This window comes from Schistocerca americana, chromosome 7 (genome assembly GCF_021461395.2).
Source record: "Schistocerca americana isolate TAMUIC-IGC-003095 chromosome 7, iqSchAmer2.1, whole genome shotgun sequence".
NCBI classification, from domain to species: domain Eukaryota; kingdom Metazoa; phylum Arthropoda; class Insecta; order Orthoptera; family Acrididae; genus Schistocerca; species Schistocerca americana.
In genome coordinates, this window is record NC_060125.1 from 571757266 (window position 1) to 571783156 (window position 25891).

General features: G+C 44.5%; 1 protein-coding gene across 1 annotated transcript in view; it reads right to left on the reverse strand.

The window, feature by feature from the left end:
• LOC124622404 overlaps positions 1-14440 on the reverse strand; it is a 180500-nt gene extending 166060 nt beyond the window's left edge. Inside the window, exon 1 of the mRNA XM_047148092.1 lies at positions 14385-14440. The gene's annotated coding sequence lies outside the window, so the exon portion shown is untranslated. The remainder of the gene's footprint in view (positions 1-14384) is intronic.
• Between the last annotated feature and the right edge of the window lie 11451 nt (positions 14441-25891).

The following is a 25891-nucleotide window of genomic DNA, read 5'->3' on the forward strand; positions in this document are numbered from 1 at the left end:
AGTCATCGGTTAGCCTTCCCCAAAACATCTTCTATGTGTTCCTTCGAACTTAAGTTGCTCATAATTGTAATTCCTAGGTATTTAGTTGAATTTACGGCTCTTAGATTTGATTGATTTTTCGTGTAAGTGAAGTTTAACGTATTCCTTTTGGCACTCTTGTGGATAACCTCACACTTTTCGTTATTTAGCGTCAACTGCCATATTTCACAGCATTCAGATATGTTTTCTAAATCGTTTTGCAAAGTTTTCTGATCTTCTGATGACTTTATTAGTTGAAAAACGACAGCGTCGTCTGCAGATAACCTTAGACGGATGCTCTATAGAGCCGGGGAGCGTTGGAAGCCAGAGGGTTCTGAGATAATTCACCCACCCGTGCCAGCCCCCCCCCCCCCCTGCCCCCACCAGCATCTCCCTCATCCCCTCCCCGTAATGTATTTATTAATTTTTTAGTTATCTTACCCGTCTTGTTCCGTAGGATCAAATTGAGAAGCATATTCCAAGCTCATGGAACGTGTCAGTACATGAAATAACAACATAAAAATAACAACAGATAAAATAAAATGTTTATGAACTCTCCCCCCCCCTCCCCAAAAAAAAGAACACAGGCCGTAAGTTTATGTAAACGCAACCTAGAACACAGGAATCAGCTTAATTTTTTAAGGAAGTCCTCGACAAAATAGAAGGAGTGACCCATGACGAAACTCTAAAATTTTTGAATTCTTGTATAAGTTTACTGAAAACGGATAGAGCAGTATACTGAACACTTTTCTGCACGGGGGTCAAGGAAGTGCGATCCAAATGCAGATTCGATATCTGCCTGGTATTAAATGAGTGACAGCTGTCAATTTTTGGGAATAACCGGATGTTGTTATCAAGAAACGATAGTAAAGAATATAAATATTGAGAGGCCAATGTCAGAACACCCAGGCTAGTGAACAGGGATTGACAAAAAGTTCGTGAACTTACACCACTCACTGCCCGATGCGCCCATATCTGAGCCAAAAATATCCTTTGAGAATTGGAAGAGTTACCCAAACTAAAATACCATATGTCATAGTCGGATGAAAATAGGCAAAGCAGACTACTTTTCGTGTCGAACTATCACTTACATCATATACCGTTCGAATAGTAAAAATGGCAGCTTTAAGTCTTTGAACAAGATCCTGAACGTGGGTTTTCCCCGACAGTTTACTGTCTATCTGAACACCTAAAAATTCGAACTGCTCAGCTTCACTTATCATATGCCCATTCTGTGTTTTGTTGAATTGCGTGTTAGAAACTATAACAAGTAAGTTTACTGTGATTTAGCATTAGTTTACTTTCTAAAAGCCATGAAGGTATGTCATGAACTGCACTATTTGAAACAGTGTCAAAGTTGCTCACGACATCCTTTACAAACAGACCAGTGTCATCAGCAAACAGAAATATTTTAGAGTTACCACTAATACTATGGGCATGTACTTTATATAAATAAGGAACAGGAGTGGCTCCAGCACTGATCGCCATTTCCAGCACATGCGCTCCCTTTCGCTGATCCGTTTTGCGCACCAGAATCTTTGCCTCAGAGACGTACTAGGTTTGTCCATAAGTCGTGGCACAGCTAACATATACCTATAAACGAGAATCTTTTTGACAAAGTACTGTGAACAAAGTGATATGAACTTTTTTCGTCTTTCAAGTCGATAACTGAGATCAGTTAATACACATGCCGGCACTCGAAGCTGTAATTTATGCAAAGAGAACGATCAACGAGAGTATCAGGTCCAGTACAACAGTAGGTTTCGATAAATGCGGAAAATTCCTTTCATAATTTGCGCTAAGGTAGCAAGGCCGCAGACGGCAGGGGGAGATTTCAAAACTCTTTGGAAGTATCGAGATCAGCGATTTCTGCTAAGCAAGTTAACGAATTTATTATTGTCTAGCTAGTAGCGTCGGCTGTGCTTGCATATCGGGGGTTTTGTTACGGTAAGTGATGGTGAGTAAGTATAGTAACTGTACGTCCAATAATACCATCTGTCCCCACGTGACTGCCTGTTAGGGCTTTACCTCATAATGTGCGCTCCGCCTTTCTCCGTCCTAATATGTCCCAACACATACAGCATCGGCATGTGAAGCGTCACAGAAGAGCAGTGTATACAGACGAATGTGTGCTGGAACACACATCAATGTGTCGCACTACTGATGAAGGTGAACAGTGTTGTTGTTGTTGTGGTCTTCAGTCCAGAAACCGGTTTGATGCAGCTCCCCATGCTACTCTATTTTGTGCAAGCTTCTTCATCTCCCAGTACCTAGTGCAACCTAATCCTTCTGAATCTGTTTAGTGTATTCATCTCTTGGTCTCCTTATACGATTTTTACCCTCCACGCTGCCCTCCAGTACTAAACTGGTAATCCCTTGATGCCTCAGAATATGTCCTACCAAGCGATCCTTCTTCTAGTCAAGTTGTGCCACAAATTTCTCTTCTCTCCAATTCTATTCAATACCTCCTCATTAGTTATGTGCTCTACCCATCTAATCTTCAGCATTCTTCTGTAGCACCACATTTCAAAAGCTTCTATTCTCTTCTTGTCTAAACTATTTATCGTCCACGTTTCACTTCCATACATGGCTACACTCCATACAAATACTTTCAGCAACGACTGGCTGACAAATCTATACTCGATGTTAACAAATTTCCTTTCTTCAATAACGCTTTCCTTGCCACTGCCAGTCTACCCATTTTAATCTCAGCTACGCATGGCCACACTCCATACTAATACATTCAGAAACGACTTCCTGACACTTAAATCTATATTCGATGTTAACAGATTTCGTTTCTTCTGAAGCGCTTTCCTTGCCACTGCCAGTCTTCATTTTATATACTCAGCTATACAATATACATTGTCAATATTACGCAACAAATATTGTCGGAGGGCGGATTCAACACAACGAAGATTGTGTAAGCATAGTATTAATTTCTTTTAATCGTATCACGTGGAATGTATCAACCAACGAATGCTGTTTCGTAAGGTTAATAAGGACGGAAAGCCAAAAATAAAAATAGATTTCTAAAAGAATAATTTTTTTTCACAGTTCGCGTGATATTCCTCGGGGCAGTATGTATCTTGTATGTTTCCACTATTTTGGTGCATATGTAAGTGGCGAATGGAATTCACTAATACATTTTATATTGAATTTCAGTGTGACCTTAATTCTAGTGTTGATGCTTTTGACACATAAGCTGTGAATATCTTACTTTTTCGCATTATATTAGTGATGAATTCCAGTTATATTGCCCGCATCTCGTGGTCGTGCGGTAGCGTTCTCGCTTCCCACGCCCGGGTTCCCGGGTTCGATTCCCGGCGGGGTCAGGGATTTTCTCTGCCTCGTGTCGTCTGGGTGTTGTGTGCTGTCCTTAGGTTAATTAGGTTTATGTAGTTCTAAGTTCTAGGGGACTGATGACCATAGATGTTAAGTCCCATAGTGCTCAGAGCCATTTGACCCATTTGAACCAGTTATATTACTCGAATCTGTATTTATTAACACAAACCTTCCAAAAGTTCCAGATATCACATTATACCTTGTATCGCCACAGCCGTACCCGTGGTCTAGGTGTAGCGTCTTTGATTCATAATCAAAACGTCTTCGGTCCCGGGTTCGATCCCCGCCACTGCCTAAATTATGATAAATAATCAGCATCAGCGAAGATTTCCGGCATAAGAAGTCAGACTCATTCTGCCAACGGCCTTGTCAAAGAGGGCGGAGGAGCGGATAGAGGTTCAGGGCACTCTCTTGTCCTAGGGGTGGGAAATTGCCCCTAAAGGCGGAAGAATCAGCAATGATCAACGACATGAGGATGCAGAAGGCAATGGAAACCACTGCATTAAAGACACGTAACATGTATCCACAGGACATGTGGCCTGTATTTGAAGAAGTGTCGTGATGATCTCTCCATTGGCAAAAAATTCCGGAATAGTCCCCCATTCGGATCTCCGGGAGGGGACTGCCAAGGGGGACGTCACCATGAGAAAAAGACTGAATAATCAACGAAAGGATAACGTTCTACGAGTCGGAGCGTGGAATGTCAGAAGCTTGAACGTGGTAGGGAAACTAGAAAATCTGAAAATGGAAATGCAACGGCTCAATCTTGATGTAGAAGGGGTCAATGAAGTGAAGTGGAAGGAAGACAAGGATTTCTGGTCAGATGAGTATCGGGTAATATCAACAGCAGCAGAAAATGGTATAACATGCGTAGGATTCGTTATGAATAGGAAGGTAGGGCAGAGGGTGTGTTACTGTGAACAGTTCAGTGAACGGGTTGTTCTAGTCAGAATCGACAGCAGACCAACACTGACAACGATATTTCAGGTAAACATGCTGACGCCGCAAGCTGAAGATGGACAGATAGAGAAAGTGTATGAGGATATTGAAAGGGCAATGCAGTACGTAAAGGGGGACGAAAATCTAATAGTCATGGGCGACTGGAATGCAGTTGTAGGGGAAGAAGTAGAAGAAAAGGTTACAGGAGAATATGGGCTTGGGACAAGGAATGAAAGAGGAGAAAGACTAATTGAGTTCTGTAACAAGTTTCAGCTAGTAATAGCGAATACTCTGTTCAAGAATCACAAGAGGAGGAGGTATACTTGGAAAAGGCCGGGAGATAAGGGAAGATTTCAATTTGATTACATCAAGGTCAGACAGAGATTCCGAAATCATATACTGGATTGTAAGGCGTACCCAGGGGCAGATATAGACACAGATCACAATATAGTAGTGATGAAGAGTTGGCTGAAGTTCAAAACATTAGTGAGGAAGAATCAATATGCAAAGAAGTGGGATACGGAAGTACTAAGGAATGACGAGATACGTTTGAAGTTCTCTAACGCTATAGATACAGCAATAAGGAATAGCGCAGTAGGCAGTACAGTTGAAGAGGAATGGACATCTCTAAAAAGGGCCATCACAGAAGTTGGGAAGGAAAACATAGGTACAAAGAAGATAGCTGCGAAGAAACCATGGGTAACAGAAGAAATATTTCAGTTGATTGATCAAAGGAGGAAGTACAAACATGTTCCGGGAAAATCAGGAATACAGAAATACAAGACGCAGAGACATGAAATAAATAGGAAGCGCAGGGAAGCTAAGACGAAATGGCGGCAGGAAAAATGTGAAGACATCGAAAAAGATATGATTGTCGGAAGGACAGACTCAGCATACAGGAAAGTCAAAACAACCTTTGGTGACATTAAAAGCATCGGTGGTAACATTAAGAGTGCAACGGGAATTCCACTGTTAAATGCAGAGGAGAGAGCAGATAGGTAGAAAGAATACATTGAAAGCCTCTATGAGGGTGAAGATTTGTCTGATGTGGTAGAAGAAGAAACAGGAGTCGATTTAGAAGAGATAGGGGATCCAGTACTAGAATCGGAATTTAAAAGAGCTTTGGAGGACTTACGGTCAAATAAGGCAGAAGGGATGGATTACATTCTATCAGAACTTCTAAAATCATTGGGGGAAGTGGCAACAAAACGACTATTCACGTTGGTGTGTAGAGTATATGAATCTGGCGATATATAATCTGACTTTCGGAACAGCATCATCCACACAATTCCGAAGACGGCAAGAGCTGATAAGTACGAGAATTATCGCACGATCAGTTTAACAGCTCATGCATCGAAGCTGATTACAAGAATAATATACAGAAGAATGGAAAAGAAAATTGTGGATGCGCTAGGTGACGATCAGTTTGGCTTTAGGAAAAGTAAAGGGACGAGAGAGGCCATTCTGACGTTACGGCTAATAATGGAAGCAAGGCTAAAGAAAAATCAAGACACTTTCATAGGATTTGTCGACCTGGAAAAAGCGTTCGACAATATAAAATGGTGCAAGCTGTTCGAGATTCTGAAAAAAGTAAGGGTAAGCTATGGGGAGAGACGGGTCATATACAACATGTACAACAACCAAGAGGGAGTAATAAGAGTGGTCGATCAAGAACGAAATGCTTGTATTAAGAAGGGTGTAAGACAAGGCTGTAGCCTTTCGCCCCTACTCTTTAATCTGTACATCAAGGAAGCAATGATGGAAGTAAAAGAAAAGTTCAGGAGTGGAATTAAAATACAAGGTGAAAGGATATCAATGATACGATTCGCTGATGACATTGCTATCCTGAGTGAAAGTGAAGAAGAATTAAATGATGTGCTGAACGTAATGAACAGTCTAATGAGTACACAGTGTGGTTTGAGAGTAAATCGGAGAAAGACGAAGGTAATGAGAAGTAGTAGAAATGAGAACAGCGAGAAACTTAACATCAGGATTGATGGTCACGAAGTCAATGAAGTTAAGTAATTCTGCTACCTAGGCAGTAAAATAACCAATGACGGACGGAGCGAAAGAGGACATCAAAAGCAGACTCGCTATGGCAAAAAAGGCATTTCTGGCCAAGAGAAGTCTACTAATATCAAATATCGGCCTTAATTTGAGGAAGAAATTTCTGAGGATGTACGTCTGGAGTACCGCTTGTATGGTAGTGAAACATGGACTGTGGGAAAACCGGAACAGAAGAGAATCGAAGCATTTGAGATGTGGTGCTATAGACGAATGTAGAAAATTAGGTGTACTGATAAGGTAAGGAATGAGGAGGTTCTACGCAGAATCGGAGAGGAAAGGAATATGTGGAAAACACTGATAAGGAGCAGGGACAGGATGATAGGACATCTGCTAAGACATGAGGGAGTAACTTCCATGGTGCTAGAGGGAGCTGTAGAGGGCAAAACTGTAGAGGAAGACAGAGATTGGAATACGTCAAGCAAATAATTGGGGACGTAGGTTGCAAGTGCTGCTCTGAGACGAAAGAGGTTAGCACAGGAAAGGAATTCGTGGCGGGCCGCATCAAACCAGTCAGTCAGCCAGATGACAAAAAAAAAAAAAAAAAAAAAAAAAAAAAAAAAAAAAAAAAAAAAAAAAAACGCCACAGCTATGCTGAAGTGTCTCTGCAGAAGACTCCTTTGGCAAATCCAGTAATGACTGCTGAACCGCATTTTCGCTTCTCTCTTGGATAAACACTTTGTTTATGATGATCGGCATCGTTTTTAGCAAGTATATTATGATCGCGACGTAGTTTGGGATATGTAGTTTCTTGAAGCAAATGTGTGATATAAATTCATGTATGAAAACCACATAACGTACCGGTTTTGGCTGAAGCGCCAATTTTTTTTCCCTTCTTTCATTTTTTTTCGTGATGAGTATAGTGTAGCGGTGTAACATTCACAACGCTTTTGAAATACGCCACTGAAATTTAGCACAAAGTAGTTACTGAATTCTTTCGCACTATGCAACAAGCTGAACTCAGTTACTTACTTTAAATACTTTAAATAGTAAGAAATGTTCAAGTGTGTGTGAAATCTTATGGGACTTAACTGCCAAGGTCATCAGTCACTAAGCTTACACACTACTGAACCTAAATTATCCTAAGGAAAAACCAGACACACATACACCCATGCCCTAGGGAGAACTCGAACCTCCGCCGGGACAACCGCACAGTCTATGACTGCCGCGCCTGAGACCGCTCGGCTAATCCGGCGCGGCTTTAAATAGTAGACTTCTCACTGTTTACACATGGATACAAATGTGAAATCATCACTTAACAGCACTTTGTGATGCAAATATGACTTTTCCAATCACACAACTGAAGTGTAACATTCGTTGTCACTTCTTGACAGTATTACTAGTTAAACGATGTTATTCCCAAGGTGTACAACGTCGGTGGCAATAGTAATCTGACTCGTTAGCAGTAACTGACAAGAGCATGTTCGGACTATTGCCTCTTAGGAATTAAAACACGTGTTTGGACGTCCAAAGAAAGGAAAGCTGGAAGTAGTTTCCAATTCGAGACTTTGCAGGACCACTAACTGTCGATTTCCTTTCTCGTCATAGTGTCAGAATACAATTTCTCTTACATGGCATATCCACAGTCTCTATACCTCGTTGGTTTGCGCAACGAAACATAAAAAATTTATGTATGATGATAACAAACAATGTACTCAAAACACAAGCGGGTGATGAGACTCCATTTCTCCTTTAGAAAAACCAAGTTTTTTTATTAATATTGCATGCAAGTAAAAACATAACCTAAGATATAACATAGTATACAGGTAGCAGAAACTAAAGCAGAGGAATGAAGTAATATTATAATCTGATGAATGTCGGTAACATGCTTTACTCATACAATACAGAAGTAAGAATATTATAGGAAGACTATTACACACATTAGCCTCTATATTGGCTTTAATTTCCCGAATTTTCTAAAAAATGGTTCAAATGGCTCTAAGCACTATGAGACTTAACATCTGAGGTGATCAGTCCCCTAGACCTAGAACTACTTAAACCTAACCAACCTAAGGGGTGAAGCACCTAGAAGCGCTCGACCACAGCGGCCGGCCACCACGGTGCGTTATTTCAGGAACTCCGGTATTAACACCTTTCGTCAGTCGAATCGGCAGAATTTTCTCCTCACGTGTGTAGGGGGGAAGTGATATGTTGCCCGACTCTTCCCGCAAAATGCTCTTTCGAAGTTTCAGTGGTAAATCTCTCCGTGATTCAGAACGTCTCTCTTCTAACATCTGACATAGGAGTTTGTCTAGCATCTCCATGAGGCTCTCGTGCGCGCTAAACGACCCTGTGACGAAACGTGCTGCTCTTCGTTGGATCTTCTGCATCTCTTTATCGGTCCTACCTGGTAGGGATCCCGTATAGTTGAACAATAATCGATAATGGGTCGAACAACCGCCTTATAAGTCACTTCCTTCATGGATGAGTTACGTTTTCTTAAGATTCTTCCTATGAGTCTGTGTCTGGAATCTGCTTTCCCACTATTTGTTCTATATGGTCATTTCACTTAAGGTCGCTCCGGACAGTTATTCCTAAATATTTTACAGCATATACTGTTTGCAGCGATTTGTCATTAATAGTGTAGCTGTAGAGTAGTGGATTTCTTTTCCTGTGTATGCACAATATGTTACATTTATTTACGTTCACTGTCAACAACCAAACCCTGCATTATACATGCATTCTCTGGAGGTCATTCTGCAAATCGTTACTATCCTCTGGCGTTGGTACTTTGTTATAGTCTACCGCATGATCTGCGAGCAGCCTTATAGAGCATCCTATACTTTCTACATTTATATGTATACTGTAAACGGTAACGGTCCTACCACACTTTGTAACACCTCCGTTTATTATCCCGACCTGATCTGATCGATTAGCAGCCCAATATTTATTATTAACATGACTGTGAACCTAATGGGGCTGGGAGTCGGAATTGACTGCTACGGAAGTTGTTACTTTCCAGTTCGTCCTGCTCAATACTATAATACTGAGTGTCTGGTAATAAGGAACACCACACAGTTTACTAATTATGAACGTATATTCTTCTCAAAAGAACAAAAAGGAGATAGGCACTGCCTTCGTCATACATATCTAATTACGGCTAATCTCAGCACAGGCTTTCTTCATTTTCCATTATCGTCACACGCTAATCCATCACTGCATCCAACACTGCAATCCAAGGTTAGGCCGACGCGGTAGACGCGAAACAATCGATTGTTTGTCCTATCGAGTTGTGCCAAGTGCAAAGTTATAGTAAGGGCCTATGGACCCCTTACAACTTCTTTGGGGTACACCGGAAATTACCTTTATATCTGTCGAATTTGTTTCGATAAGAGGGACGTTTCGAGTTCTGCCTGCAATCAAGTCTTGAAGCCAGTGTCAAATCTGCTGCAGTACTCGATAAACTGGTATTTCTTTCACTAAACGGCAGTGCGGGACGGTGTCAAATGCCTTCCTGAAGTCAAGGAAAACGGTGTCGAACTGAGCGCCATTGTCTAAGGCCCTGTGGATCTCATGGAGGTACAGAGCAAGCTGAGTTTCGCAGGATCTCTGTTTGAGCAATCCATGTTGACTTTTATGGTGGAGAATTTGCTTCTTCAGGAATGATAAAATTCTTGAGTATAAAATATGATTCATTATTATACAACAGATTGACGTCAACGAAATAGATCTATAAGTGTGTGGATCAGTCCAATGGCCCTTCTTAAAAACAGGAATGACCTGCGCTTTCATTTAGTCAATAGTTACCCATCGTTGTTCAAGCGATCTACGATAAATTACTGCTAGAAAGAGAGAAAATCCTTTCTCATAACCATTGAAAAATCTTGTGAGTTCCTCGTCTGGCCCTGACGCCTTTCCACTACTAAGCAGTTGCACTTGTTTTCCTATTCCGCTATCGGTTACCTCCATGGCCGTCATTTCGACGTTTGTACGACGATTGTAAGGAGGGACTGTGAAGCGACCTTTGGCGGTGAAACAGTTTTGGAACACCTAATTCAGTATATCGGCTTTCCCTCTGGCATCTTCCGCTTCGATGCTAGTGTTGTCGCTGAGTGAATGAATAGATGATTGCGACCCACTTACTGATTTTACATGCGACCAAAACAACTTAGGATTTTTTCTGAGATCGGTTGACAAAGTTTTACTTTGAAAGTCATTTACGCTTCTCTCATTGCCGTCCTTACGCTCCTTTCGTTTCGTTCAGCTTTTGTTTGTCAGCTAGGTTTTTACTTCTCTTCATTCTTAGGTGAAGTTATCTTTGTTTACGTAGCAGTTTTCTATCACGGCTATTATACCCTGGTGGGTCTTTCCCATTCCTTAAGACCTTACTCGGAACATATTAATTTTTTTTTCATCTGTCTTCATCAGCGAATATTTGATGCTGACTGCTCAGGTACTCTGAAATTTGTATAGTGTTATTCCTGCAAAGCAGAAATATCTTCCTTCTTAACATTCTTTGTCACACCAGTAGCCATATATGCTATCACAGCCTTACGATCACTGATAACGTCCTGTACGTTAAAGGATTCGAGAAGTTCTGGTATGTTTGTTGCCAGGAGGTCTAAGACGTTAACCTCACAAGTTGGTTCTCTAACTATCTGCTCAAAGTAATTTTCGAACAAGACATCCAGATCAGTGTCACACGAATCCCTGTTCCTGGCAGCAGTTTTGATACCATGACACTCCCAATCTACGTCTGGCAAGTTGAAGTCACCCCCTATTACAACTGCATTATCAGGAAAATTACTAATGACATTCTGCAAGTTCTGTCTAAAGCGCTCTCCCACTAGATTTCGTGGCCCAGCCGGTCTATAAAAGCATTTGATTACTATTTTTGACTGATATTTAATACTTAACTCCACCCTGATTAATTCGTAATCGAAATCCGTGATAACCTCCATAGATTTTGTCGAATTCATTACTGCAATAAACACGCCGACACCATTGGCGACTAACCTGTCCTCACGATAAATCTGAACTTACGGTTTCGTTGTCATTAACGTCCGGTTTCAACCAACTTTATGTTCCTAATACTACACTCCTGGAAATGGAAAAAAGAACACATTGACACCGGTGTGTCGGACCCACCATACTTGCTCCGGACACTGCGAGAGGGCTGTACAAACAATGATCACACGCACGGCACAGCGGACACACCAGGAACCGCGGTGTTGGCCGTCGAATGGCGCTAGCTGCGCAGCATTTGTGCACCGCCGCCGTCAGTGTCAGCCAGTTTGCCGTGGCATACGGAGCTCCATCGCAGTCTTTAACACTGGTAGCATGCCGCGACAGCGTGGACGTGAACCGTATGTGCAGTTGACGGACTTTGAGCGAGGGCGTATAGTGGGCATGCGGGAGGCCGGGTGGACGTACCGCCGAATTGCTCAACACGTGGGGCGAGAGGTCTCCACAGTACATCGATGTTGTCGCCAGTGGTCGGCGGAAGGTGCACGTGCCCGTCGACCTGGGACCGGACCGCAGCGACGCACGGATGCACGCCAAGACCGTAGGATCCTACGCAGTGCCGTAGGGGACCGCACCGCCACTTCCCAGCAAATTAGGGACACTGTTGCTCCTGGGGTATCGGCGAGGACCATTCGCAACCGTCTCCATGAAGCTGGGCTACGGTCCCGCACACCGTTAGGCCGTCTTCCGCTCACGCCCCAACATCGTGCAGCCCGCCTCCAGTGGTGTCGCGACAGGCGTGAATGGAGGGACGAATGGAGACGTGTCGTCTTCAGCGATGAGAGTCGCTTCTGCCTTGGTGCCAATGATGGTCGTATGCGTGTTTGGCGCTGTGCAGGTGAGCGCCACAATCAGGACTGCATACGACCGAGGCACACAGGGCCAACACCCGGCATCATGGTGTGGGGAGCGATCTCCTACACTGGCCGTACACCACTGGTGATCGTCGAGGGGACACTGAATAGTGCACGGTACATCCAAACCGTCATCGAATCCATCGTTCTACCATTCCTAGACCGGCAAGGGAACTTGCTGTTCCAACAGGACAATGCACGTCCGCATGTATCCCGTGCCACCCAACGTGCTCTAGAAGGTGTACGTCAACTACCCTGGCCAGCAAGATCTCCGGATCTGTCCCCCATTGAGCAAGTTTGGGACTGGATGAAGCGTCGTCGCACGCGGTCTGCACGTCCAGCACGAACGCTGGTCCAACTGAGGCGCCAGGTGGAAATGGCATGGCAAGCCGTTCCACAGGACTACATCCAGCATCTGTACGATCGTCTCCATGGTAGAATAGCAGCCTGCATTGCTGCGAAAGGTGGATATACACTGTACTAGTGCCGACATTGTGCATGCTCTGTTGCCTGTGTCTATGTGCCTGTGGTTCTGTCAGTGTGATCATGTGATGTATCTGACCCCAGGAATGTGTCAATAAAGTTTCCCCTTCCTGGGACAATGAATTCACGGTGTTCTTATTTCAATTTCCAGGAGTGTATATGTGCTTTATAACCTTCAGTGAGGGCTATTAACCCCGGGACCTTTCCTTGGATGTTCTTGCAATTTACTAAAAAAGTCACATAAATCTTTTCTATCTCTGATCTGCGACGACGAACGTTCTCTGAGGGCATTGTGGCTAATTCTTCAGACAAATCGTTTTTGAGCCCAAGGGAGGGTTTCCCTAACCTAAAAAAGCCCTCGTGCACGCCACACCTACTCCGCTGTTCTAGTAACCGCTTCCTGCGTGTAGTGCGTGCCTGACTTACTAAGGGGAACCTTGAAATTCTGTACCCGATAGCGGAGATAGAGAAATTCGCATCCGATACCGTCGCAGAGTCGTGTGAGCGTCTAGTTTAGACCTTCCACTCTGCTCCAAACCAGAGGACCGCGATCAGCTCTGAGAACGACGCTGCAAATAAAGAGCTTAGTCTGCACCCAGCGTGTGGTGCTAGTTGCCTTCACCAAATCAGCCACCCGCCGAAAGGAACCGAGAACGGCTCAGAACCCAAGCGCCAGGCGACGTATGCACCCAGTGCGCTCGATAGGTGCCGGCAACGACTCTTCCACATCAGGGACGAGACACCGTGGTAAACATACCCAGTGCCCGCTGGTATTCTTTTTCGCCTGCTATTTCCCTGGGGGGCTCCATCACCCGTCTAAGATTGGAGCCTCAGAGACAAGCACGCCCACCCTCTGAACTTGTTCATACTGTGCAGGAAAATCGGCTGCTGGCCCAACAGGAGAGGCATCTCGTGCTGGTTCAGGATTATCGTCAACCCTGGGTATCTGTTGCGAAGACTAGGGAGCCAGCCGAGCGATCTGCTATCTCTTTCGCCTTCGTTTCAGTGACACACGATCCCATCACAGTCTGCCATCCACTCTCGAGAGGAAGACTGTGGTCTGTTCTTGTGAAGACGGACCGGTCACATGTTGCGAATCAGAAGATGCAGCGACATCTGGGTAACCAGGTGATTCCAAAGGCACCAGGTATCGTACCCAAAGCCCCGATGCCGTCACAACTCTGGACATCAGCCAGAAGCATATCGACGGTAGCCGACGCTGGTTTCAGCTGTTTACGAACAGCAGCCAATTCTCCTTGTGTCTACTCACAACAAGTACAGTTCCTAACCATCCCGTGGTGTCTAAAGATAGATACAAGGTCTCAAATGACGGTACTGAGTTTGGAATGTACACACAATATAACAAGGAAAATAAAGCAACACTAAAACTTGCTCTGCAGATTTCTCACTACGCCCTGAGACAGCAAACTCCTAACCAGAAATAAATTTCTCTACTGAAGTGGGTGTATTTACAGTTGTCTGTTACTAGAAACTCTGCTTACCCGAAAGCTACTGCACGAGATAAGTATGCAAACTAGAATGCACTCTTCTAAACTAGATGCTGTGTACCAGCACGAGATTTAAACTTAGTGCTGTGGCGTGGCGGTAATTACACTAGGAAGCCGCCTAATTTGCTAAACCCTAGGCTACGCAGTAAAATCGCAGGTACAGATCACTCCTTTGCAGAAACATGTGAAAAAAAGACAGAAACTGAATTACATTACTGTGTATCAGGCAAATTCTGCTGCTGCTGCTGGCGCGTCCGCAAGGCTCGGCGTCTGCCGGGACAGTGACTGCGGTAGCCCTGTAGTCCACGGTCCCTGATTCAAATTGAGTTGCGTGACGTGTGACGAGGCGGGAAAGTTCCACTAGGAAGCCGCCTTGCACAAGGATATGCACGCAAAAACAAAGACAGTAATTTGCTAACCACTGGTCTACACAGTAATATACAGAGGTACAGTTCACTCCTTTGCATAAGCACGTGAAGAGAAAAAAAAACAGAAACTGAACCAAATTACTGTGTTTCAGGCAAATGCTGCCATTGCTACCGCTGCTGGCACGTCCGCACGCCTCGGCGTCTGCTCCCAGAACATTTTTGAAATCTGAGATGTAAATATAAAAATCATTTTTTTTTGTTTCATAGTATAAATAACTACATTTATTCATGAGTATTATTCAAACGATCACGTTATGACATTTATACACTACTGGCCATAAAATTGCTACACCACGAAGATGACGTGCTACAGACCCGAAATTTAACCGACAGGAAGAAGAAGCTGCGATATGCAAATGATCAGCTTTTCAGACCATTCACACATGTATGACGCCGGTGGCGACACCTACAATGTGCTGACATGAGGAAAGTTTCCAACCGATTTCTCATACACAAACAGCAGTTGACCGGCGTTGCCTGGTGAAACGTTGTTGTGATGCCTCGTGTAAGGAGGAGAAATGCGTACCATCACGTTTCCGACTTTGATAAAAGTCGGATTGTAGCCTATCGCGATTGCGGTTTATCGTATCGTGATATTGCTGCTCGCGTTGGTCGAGATCCAATGACTGTTAGCAGAATAAGGAATCGGTGGGTTCAGGTGGGTACTACGGAACGCCGTACTGGATCCCAACGGACTTGTATCACTAGCAGTCGAGATGACAGGCATCTTATCCGCATGGCTGTAACGGATCGTGCAGCCACGTCTCGATATCTGAGTCAACAGATGGGGACGTTTGCAAGACAACAACCATCTGCACGAACAGTTCGACGACGTTTGCAGCAGCATGGACTATCAGCTCGGAGACAACGGCTGTGGTTACCCTTGGCACTGCATGACATCAGGACCGCCTGCGATAGTGTACTCAACGACGAACCTGGGTGCACGAATGGCAAAACGTCATTTTTTCGGATGAATCCAGGTTCTGTTTACAGCATCATGATGGTCGCATCCGTGTTTGGCGACATCGCGGTGAACGCACTTTGGAAGCGTGTATTCGTCATCGCCATACTGTCGTATCACCCGGCGAGATGGTATGGGGTGCCACTTGTTACACGTCTCGGTCACCTCTTGTTCGCATTGACAGCAACCACTTTGAACAGTGGACGCTACATTTCAGATGTGTTATGTCTCGCGGCTCTACCCTTCATTCGATCCCTGCGAAACCCTGCATTTCAGTAGGATAATGCACGACCGCATGTTGCAGATCCTGTACGGGCCTTTCTGGATACAGAAAATGTTCGACTGCTGCCCTGGCCAGCACGATCTCCAGATCTCTCACCAATTGAAAACGTCTGGTCAATGATGGCCGAGCAACTGGCTCGTCACAATATGCCGGTCACTACTCTTGATGAACTGTGGTATCGTGTTAAACTGCATGGGCAGCTGTACCTGTACACGCCATCCAAGCTCTGTTTGACTCAATGCCCAGGCGTGTTAAGGCCGTTATTACGGCCAGAGGTGGTTGTTCTGGGTACTGATTTCTCAGGATCTATGCACCCACATTGCGTGAAAATGTAATCACATGTCAGTTTTAGTATAATATATTTGTCCGATGCATACCCGTTTATCATTTTAATGGCCAGTAGTGTAACTATATTTATTCATCAATATTATTAAAAAGATCTCGTAATGATTCTTATGTTTTAAAACATACTACAAATATTTACATGTGTGCTTGTTCTTTCCTGGAATAGATAAAAAAATAATATTCTACCTGGAACAGAAATAAATCACAGTCGTCCCACTGACGGATTATCGTGACCTCTTCTTACAAATTACCTGCCTCTGGGAATGCGATGGAGTAACTCAACAAATGTAGTTATCTGAATGTAAGAACTGAATAATTTCTTATTTTGTCCTCCACTTGTTGAACTAACAACAGAGCTAAGGAATAACATACATTAGTGCATGTGATAATATATACAGGGTGGTCCATTGATCGTGACCGGGCCAAATATCTCACGAAATAAGCGTCAAACGAAAAAACTACAAACAAAGAAACTCGTCTATATTGAAGGGGGAAACCAGATGGCGCTATGGCTGGCCCGCTAGATGGCGCTGTCATAGGTCAAACGGATATCAACTGCGATTTTAAATAGGAACCACGATTTTTAATTATATATTCGTGTAGTATGTAAAGAAATATGTTTTAGTTGGACCACTTTTTTCGCTTGGTGATGGATGGCGCTGTTACAGTCACAAACATATGGCTCACTATTTTAGACGAACAGTTGGTAACAGGTAGGTTTCTTAAATTAAAATACAGAACGTAGGTACGTTTGTACATTTTATTTCGGTTGTTTCAATGTGATACATGTAGCTTTGTGAACTTATCATCTGTGAGAAGCATGCTGTTACAGCGTGATTACCTGTAAATACCACATTAATGCAATAAATGCTAAAAATGATGACCGTCAACCTCAATGCATTTGGCAATACGTGTAACGACATTCCTCTCAACAGCGAGTAGTTCGCCTTCCATAATGTTCGCACATGCATTGACAATGCGCTGACACATGTTATCAGGCGTTGTCGGTGGATCACGATAGCAAATATCCTTCAACTTTCCCCACAGAAAGAAATCCGGGGACGTCAGATCCGGTGAACGTGCGGGCCATGGTATGGTGTTTCGACGACCCGTCCATCTGTCATTAAATATGCTATTCGATACCGCTTCAACCGCAAGCAACATATGTGCCGGACATCCATCATGTTGGAAGTACATCGCCATTCTGTCATGCAGTGAAACATCTTGTAGTAACATCAGTAGAACATTACGTAGGAAATCAGAATACATTGCACCATTTAGATTGTCAGCTATAAAATGGGGGCCAATTATCCTTCATCCCGTAATGCCGCACCACACATTAACCCTGCAAGGTCGCTGATGTTCCACTCGTTGCAGCCATCGTGGATTTTCCGTTGCCCAGGAGTACATATTATGCCGTATTGAGTTACCGCTGTTGGTGAATGACGCTTCGTCGTTAAATAGAACGCGTGCAAATAATCTGTCATCGTCCTGTAATTTCTCTTGTGCCCGGTCGCAGAACTGTACACGATGTTCAAAGTCGGCGCCATGCAATTCCTGGTGCATAGAAATATGGTATGGGTGCAATCGATGGTCATGTAGCATTCTCAACACCGATGTATTTGAGTTTCCCGATTCTCATGCAATTTGTGTGCTACTGATGTGCGGATTAGCCGCGACAGCAGGTAAAACACCTACTTGGTCATCATCATTTGTTGCAGGTCGGGGTTGACGTTTCACGTGTAGCTGAACACTTCCTTTTTCCTTAAATAAATTAACTATCAGGCGAACGGTCCAGACACTTGGATGATGTCGTCCAGGATACCGAGCAGCATACATAGCACATGCCCGTTGGCCATTTTGATCGCAATAGCCATACATCAACACGATATAGACCTTTCCCGCAATTGGTAAACGGTCCATTTTAACACGGGTAATGTATCACGAAGCAAATACCGTCCGCGCTGGCGGAATGTTACGTGATACCACGTACTTATACGTTTGTGACTATTACAGCGCCACCTATCACAAAGCGAAAAAAGTGGTCCAATTAAAACATTCATATTTCTGTACGTACTACACGAATATGTAATAAAAAATAGGGATTCCTGTTTAAAAAGAACGCTGTTGATATCCGTTTGACCTATGGCAGCGCCATCTAGCGGGCCAGCGATAGCGCCATCTGGTTTCCCCCTTCAAGCTAGACGAGTTTCATTCTTTTTAGTTTCTTCCTTTGATGCTTATTTCGTGAGAAATTTGGCCCGGTCACGATCAATGGACCACTCTGTATATATATTTATGAAATGTCTTTTCTCGCCTCGGTATATAAGCTCCACGCAGGCCCTGCTGCTACGCTGTTAGACTTGCATTACTAGGAGAGAGATAAAGAGGAGAGTTGAACTTGCGAATGTTAAACTGCATACGTATCGCAAGATATCCTCACAACCAAGGTTACAAGTAACCGGGTTGAGTCGATATCTGTAGACTTTTGAGAAGCATTAGATTGGTTCAAATGGCTCTGAGCACTATGGGACTCAACTGCTGTGGTCATAAGTCCCCTAGAACTTAGAACTACTTAAACCTAACTAACCTAAGGACATCACACACATCCATGCCCCAGGCAGGATTCGAACCTGCTACCGTAGCGGTCGTGCGGTTCCAGACTGTAGCGCCTTTAACCGCTCGGCCACTCCGGCCGGCCTAAGCATTTGATTCACAGATCTAAACCTACCATAGCAAATACATTTCCATAGGATGCGACTGTATTAAAAATTTCCTGATGAGCTGGGCAAAACGTTGCCGAAGATGGGGGTTCATCTACAAACGTGGAGCGTATGTATCTTCATGGGAGCGTGATGGGGTTGCTGTTGTTTCTGTCATACGTTAGTGAGTTAGGAAGAAATATAAGTCGCGAGGGGTATAACCTCGTTGTCAGACGGATCCAGGAAATTGAGTGGACCTTAATTCAAGTAGTGAAACCTCCACCATTGTGAGATCACGTCATTTAATTGCGTGTTGCCGCTCGCAGTGTCACCGAGACGAAGATCAGCGAGTGGAACGTTTGGGGAAAGGCGAACCTAGTTAGCCTTCCTCCACTTCTTATTATTAATTGTTGCATTCTATATGTTATTATTTCTGAATTTCAAGCAGTGGTATTTTTCCTGCCTAGTGGCCGCTAACGCCCCAGTTACCTGCCCTGGAGCTTAGAGTATGTTACAGCAGTGCACTTTTCTTCATCTTGCCTCTGCTGTCCGGTAAGGCGTGTAGTTCGACAGCTTCCTTGATTTGTGGGCCGGGTGGTGTGTTTTTTTCCCACTATGATAATAGTGGTCCTTTCTGCTTCTGGATGCTCTAAACACCGGAGTCTGAAGATGTATTGCTGACCACCGGTTCCTGCTTGTATGTGTTATTCCATCTTTGTATTGGTCATCGGACGTTAGGTAGATTCGGCAAATGATTATTGGTCATGCGTTTAAACTGCCAATAGTCTGAGTTACCATCTCGTGACGTGAATGCAACTCTTGGCTGCCTGTCTCATCGCTTGCAATTTTTTGAGGGCTTTCCCAGCTCAATCCTTGGAGCAACGTCTGCCCCCCCTCCTTGGTTTGGTTAGATATTTGATGATTGTCTTTAAAAAAATTTGATGACTTTAATTTCAATTTGAAGATGTTTCACTAGTTCTTAAAGGTTTGCTGTTCAGGCCTTCAACCGTAAAACAGTTTTTAAATTATTACTTTTGCAGCCTTCAGCCGAGAAATAGCTTGAATTTTTTCTCATTAAGGCCTTCAGCTGTGAGGTGTTACTTGTCTTAAAATTTTATTATTTTTTTTTTAATACGGGACTTAACATCTATGGTCATCAGTCCCCTAGAAATTGCAACTACTTAAACCTAACTAAGCTAAGGACATTACACAATAACCAGTCATCAGAAGGCAGAGAAAATCCCTGATCTCGCCCGGAATCGAACCTGGGAACCCGGGCGCGGGAAGCGAGAACTCTACCGCACGGCCACGAGCTGCGGACAAAATTTTAATTACCGAATTGTATTCTAGCAGTGAGACTTTCATGATTGTTCTTTTAAAATATTTTAATAACTGTAATTGCAACTTGAAGAACTTAACTGCTATTTAAAAGATTGCTATTCAGGCCTTCAGCCGTCAAACAGTTTTTAAGATATTACTACTGGGGCGTTCAGCCGAGAAAGTTTGAATTTGTTGTCATTAAGGCCTTCATCTGTGAGTGTTACTTGTCTTAAGATTTTAATTAGACAATTGTATTCTAGCAGTGACATTTTGGTAACTGTTGTTTTAAAAATATTTTAGTTACTTTAATTGCAAGCTGAGGAAGATAACTGGTTCCTAAAAGATTGCTGTTCCGGCCTTAAGCCGTGAAATAGTTTCAAATTATCATTATTGTGGCCTTCAGTCTAGAAATAGTTTTGAATTTGTTGTCATTAAGGCCTTCAGCCGTGGAACACTTCTTAATTTATTGTCACCTTTTATGTGTTGTTGTTTCCAAATAAAGTGTACGTGAGTGAAAAGTAAACTAACCAACAGCAATTGATCACGGACACGTCCACAATCGTAACCCAATCCTGGTACCAGGTCACAACTGGTAGCAGAGCGTGGTTACGATTGTAATATTGCCATTCAAGTTGCTGTTGGTTTGAACTGTAACTCTGCCAGTGTTATACGGCATTTGTGTTTGGTGTTGTGTTATGTTTCAGGTGACCAATTGTAATGGCGGTCAGGCAGAGCCCCGGCATCGGCCTGTTGAGGAAGGACCAAGTTATTTATGAGCTGGCGATAAGACGCCAGCTATTGAGTTTAGTGTTCCGGACTTAGCAGCCCGATTACGTGCTACCGTGCTTCAGCCGGTTGACGTAACGCCGGAGGTTGTGGGTGAGACAAAGGCAGCCATTGAGTTCTTGTTTAAAACCGTTAGTAGTCTTGAGGATAATATCGGTTTCTTAGAGGGAACTTACCTAGTGGCAGTCAGTTAGACAGAGAGCGGGCGCAGTTGATACACTTGAGCACCCGGATATCTGATTTAAGGCGATTTAAGTTAGAGTATCGTGATAAGGAATCAACAGCTGAGTTAGGGTCCTTGGTTAGTAAATTTCAGCTTAAGGTCACGTGCTTAGACCTTGATGGGAGGACCGGGGAGAAGGATTTGTTAACTTCCCGGCGGTGCGGTAGCGAGCCCGGCAATGACGCCCTTATGTCTCCCGAGAGGTTAAGTGGGGCGTTTGCTAAGCTGCCTAATGCCCTCGTGCATGTGTTTCGAGACATCACGGAATTAGTTGTCGACCGACTCGAGCAAATTGAAAGGTTGTTATGGTTGTTGGTTCACTTCGAGCAACATGGTTCAAATGGCTCTGAACACTATGGGACTTAACATCTGAGGTCATCAGTCCCGTAGAACTTAGAACTTCTTAAACCTAATTAACCTAAGGACATCACACACATCCATGCCCGAGGCAGGACTCGAACCTGCGACCGTAGCGGTCACGTGGTTCCAGACTGAAGGGCCTAGAACCGCTCGTCCACACCGGCCGGCTCGAGCAACATGCTGATGCGTTTGGTGTTTCGCATCAACTAGCTTTGTCGCTATTGTATCCTTGAACTAGAGGCAAATTGAGGACCCTGGTATCCATAGCAATGGCAGAAGGGTTTTCCTTGCAGCAGTTGAGGAAGCTTGTAATTAGCGAGAGGTTGACCATGGGAGTGCGCAAGCAACTCGAGTGTAGATATATTTGGCAGATGCAACAAGATAAAAGGAGTTACATCAGTACGTGGAAAGGGTCAAGACGACCTGTTTGACCTTGTTAGTTGAGTTGCCCGAAAAAGAGTTAGTTTCTATTGTCCTGAGGGGGATACAAGACGCGGATAAGTCACACTTTGTTTTTCGTGGTCGTCCCTCCACTTGGGAGGAACGATAGCCGCGTTGACGCTCTAGAACGATAGATGCCGTGAAGTTAAAGTTCAGTCCGCGGGCGTTGTCGAGGAGAATTCCGGTTATCTACATGAGCTGAGTCTGCTAAAATGGAATCGCGTCGTTGTTTTAGGTGCGGTCTTACAGGGGATTTAGTTCGTACTTGCGTTCAGCCGCGGACACCCAGAGTCGATAAAAGACGCCTGGCTTGGCAGCGACACCGGGATCGAGCCTTTAAACCCTGGTGTGCCCATGTCGCTGCTCGATCATCACCTCCTCTGCCTTATATTTGTTCTCGAGTAGGTGGCGAACCTATTTGTCCCCTTTTGCATTCCGGTAGCTCCTTTTCAGTGTTGAGTTTGGAATGTTTCCTTGAATTTGGTCATCTTGCGAGGCTTAGGTCGGTCCAATTTCCGGTGCAGACATGTCGGGTTGCCAACGGGCATGTGTTGCCTCTACATCGTTAGGTCCGAGGCAGCATCTCGGTTGGCGATTTGTCATGGTCCTTGTCTTTGGCGTTGGCTAAGAAGCTGCCGTTCGATTTGATTTTGGGGTGTGGATTTTATCGGTAAAACTGGTCTTGTCTTGGCTTATTCCGGGTACACCTTTTTCTTTAAGTTCGCTTCAACTCAGAAATTTGGGTTCTGTGAATGTGCTAAACGTAAGGTGCTTCGAGATGCAGGAATGCTGGCTGTTGATACTAAGGTTAGTGAATTTGATCTCACCCATCTTTCTTCCTAGCAGGCCTCTGAACTAAAGAGTTTGTTGGAGAGCTTCCCAGAGCTTCTCTGTGATAGACTGGGAGTTACTAATGTTCTTGACTATCATATTCGTCTATCTGTCCATATTCCCGTCAGGCAGTCCGCATAACGTCTCTCACCGCCTAAGATGAAGATACTAAGGGGAAAGATCTCTAAAAAGCTTGAGCAAGGAGTTATTAGGCCTTCTACATCTGCTTATGCCTCCCCTATATTCCTCGTCTCTAAGTATCAGGGGAGGGATTTTCGGCCTGTTGTTGACTACCGTCGCCTAAATACGAAGGTTATCCTAGAAGTTCCTTCACCTATCTTCGTAACTCTTTTACTTAGTTTTCCGGGGCTAATTGGTTCACTGGGCTCGATCTGAATCAGGGCTATTATCAGATTCCCTTAGCCGAAGAATATAAACACGTTATGGCATTTTGTACTGATTGGAATCTGAGTTTAACAGGGTCCCCTTTGGTTTGGCTACTGGCGCAGCCGCCCTTACTCGTTTGCTGGGTAATATTCTTGGAGACTTGAGGTTAGTCTGTGTTTATAATTATCTGCACGATTTGGTAATTTATAGTCGTTCGTTTCAAGAGCATTTGGGACTTATCTAACAAGTTTTTGCCAGGTTGCAGGGGGCCGATTAGACTGTTAAACCCAGTAAGGTGACATTAGCCAGGTAGCAGGTATCCTTCTTAGGTCATCTAGTATCAGGTGAGAGCATTCACATTGATCAGGAGCGGACTATGGCAATGAGAGCTCTGCCGCCGCCTACTGATAAACGACGGATTGCCAGCTTTATATGCATGGCGAATTATTTTAGGCGTTTTGTCCCTAATTTGGCTCAGCTGGCGGCTCCTTTAAATGAACAGGGGGTGTGTTTTGAATGGGGACCTGCCCAAGAGGCCTCTTTTGACCTCTTTAAGGCAGCTATAGCCAGTCTTAAGGTACTCGGAGTGCCTGATTTTAATAAGAAATTTACTGTCCAAACCAACGCATCTCCTCCAGGAGCTCGAGTGTCAAAGGCAGCCATTAGCATATGCGTCTCGTTTGTTAACCAGCGCCCAGGTCACATATTCTGTTTACGAATGTGAGGCACTGGCCGTCTTGTTCGCGCTGGAGAAGTACCTGTTTTATCTCGAACATAGAGTATTTCAGCTAGAGCCTGACAATCAAGCCTTAAGCTATGTGCTAGCTAGACCGCGCAAAACCGGCCGTATCGGAGATGGGCGGTACGCATTTCTGCGTTTCAGTTCGAGGTTAAGCACATCAGGGGCACTGAGAAAGTGCTCGCGGACGTCCTCAGGCGTATGTTTACGGAACATCCATCTAGCTAGGGCGCCCAAGAAACTGATGAGGGCAATCTCAGTTGTGTCGTGTTAGGCGGTATTCCTCATTTGTTTAGTGACATTGCCGACCATCACGATAAGGACCCCACTTGGGGGCAGGTTAAGAAACGGGTTTTGGCCGGAGAACGTTTGGATGAATATGTTATCGGCAAAGGCATTTTGTGTAAAGGGGTGGGGCGTGTCAGGGAGATTAAGATCTGTCTACCAGCCACCCTAGTGCGCCCGGTTTTTCATTACTTTAACAACTCTTTGATTGGCGGCATTTAGGAACCTATAAGACCTTTCAGAAGATTAAGGAGCATCTGACTTGGCCGGCTATGGACCAAGAGGTTGCAGAGGTGGTTTCTCCGTGTCAGTTGTGTCATGTGGCCAAACCGAAGAACGCTCTTCAGCAGGGCTTCCTGAGTTCTGAGCGCGAATCCTACCCCTTGGACAAGCTCTATATTGATTATGTGGGGCCCTCACCTCTCACCAAAGGAGGCCATCGGTACGTATTAGTTATTATTGATGCGTTTTCGAGCTTTACGTGGCCTTTTTTCGAGTCGTAATGTGACGCCGCTACCACCATTGCGCATTTAACTAACGTATTTAGTGTTTTTTGACCCCTTACGCAAATCGTTAGTGATAACGCGCCGGCCTTTCTTTCGGTCCCCTTCAAGGTCATCTGTTTTCAAAGCGGTGTGAAGCACGTGACTATCACTCCGTATTATCCGCAGCTCTCCTTCACGGAAAGGATCAATCGTGACCTTAAATCTACACTGATTATCTTTCATCGGAAGTCTCCCAGTAAGTGGGATTCTAGCTTAGACTTCAACACCGCCAGCCATGTGGCTTTGAAGGCTACCCCGGTTTCCCTGATCTTTGCTTATCCTGTTAATTCCCCTCTTTCGAACTTATTGGGGATTCAAGATCTAGTTCCTGCGGACATTATCCCTCAGGTCGTCAAAGAAAACTGAAATCGCGTTAGGCGCAATATTCTCAGGGCCCACAACAGACAAGCTGATCGTTATAACTGTAATCAACAAGCCTTCAGAGATAAGCTGGGAGATCAGGTGTACGGTATGTCCGTAATTTTCCCAGGAGGGAGGTGCGTGTTTGCAACCTTGGTAAGTTTACTCCCCGTTTTCTGGTTCCGTGTACAATTATGATTAATTTAGGCTCAGTCAATCTTCCGTTTGACAACTGTACCAGTGAGCAATACCGGATCCATCTTAATCAAATGAAGTCTGGCTAGACCGCTAGTTGGGTTGCCCCCGGCTTTGTATTTGAGAGTGGGAGGTTGAGCCGTGCAGCGGCTCGCGTTGGTGCCATTTCTAGGTTGGCATTGTTTAGTTGGTATAGGTACTGTTGCCGTCTTCTTTTTGTGTCTATTGGCACCACTCCGTTTGCAAGCGTTGTCTATCCGCTAGTGACAGGAGCGGCGGTTATCAGTATCTAGCAACGGGGGTATTATCTTTGGGGCGACGTTGTTGTGTTTCCGTGTGGTGTGAGTCGCCAGTTCGGTTGGGAACGGACGAGCAGCCAGGTCTGTGCAGCCAGGACCACTGGTGGCACAAATGCCCTGCCGGATGGAAGTGCTGTAGTCACGAGGGGTACAACCTCGTTGTCACCCGGACCCAGGAAGTTGAGTGGACCTTAATTCGAGTAGTGAAACTTCCACGTTGTGAGATCT